The sequence below is a fragment of the Fulmarus glacialis genome, unplaced genomic scaffold (assembly GCF_000690835.1).
Source record: "Fulmarus glacialis isolate BGI_N327 unplaced genomic scaffold, ASM69083v1 scaffold21227, whole genome shotgun sequence".
Classification (NCBI taxonomy): domain Eukaryota; kingdom Metazoa; phylum Chordata; class Aves; order Procellariiformes; family Procellariidae; genus Fulmarus; species Fulmarus glacialis.
Window position 1 is genome coordinate 4632 of NW_009225358.1, and position 415 is coordinate 5046.

The following is a 415-nucleotide window of genomic DNA, read 5'->3' on the forward strand; positions in this document are numbered from 1 at the left end:
CGTGGAACCGGGGATCACCCAGCGAGCCGAGGGTGGAGCGGAGCAGCCCTGTCCAAGCGCTGGGCCAAGCACTGCTGCTCCTACTCAGCCCACCTCCATCTGCCTCCCATGGGTGCCCAAGAGCTGCAACTCAGGGTGTCAGCACCTGGGAAAATTACAGGCAGCTCTGTGGGGCAATGTCAGAGTGCAGCCCTGCCTGTTGTGGGGGACCCCAGCCCTGCTTGGGGGGGACCTGCATCCCTCCTCCCTTCCCAGGGTGTGCAAGGATGCCTGCTGCACAGACTCCCTGAAAGGGGCTCTTGTGCCCCAGGAGCTGCCAGCCCTCAGCCCCTACCCCTGTGCCTGGGCCCTTGGTCTGAGGGTTTGCAAGGAGACAAGACCCGCTTCTCTGGAGACATGGATGTGGGCTGGCAGC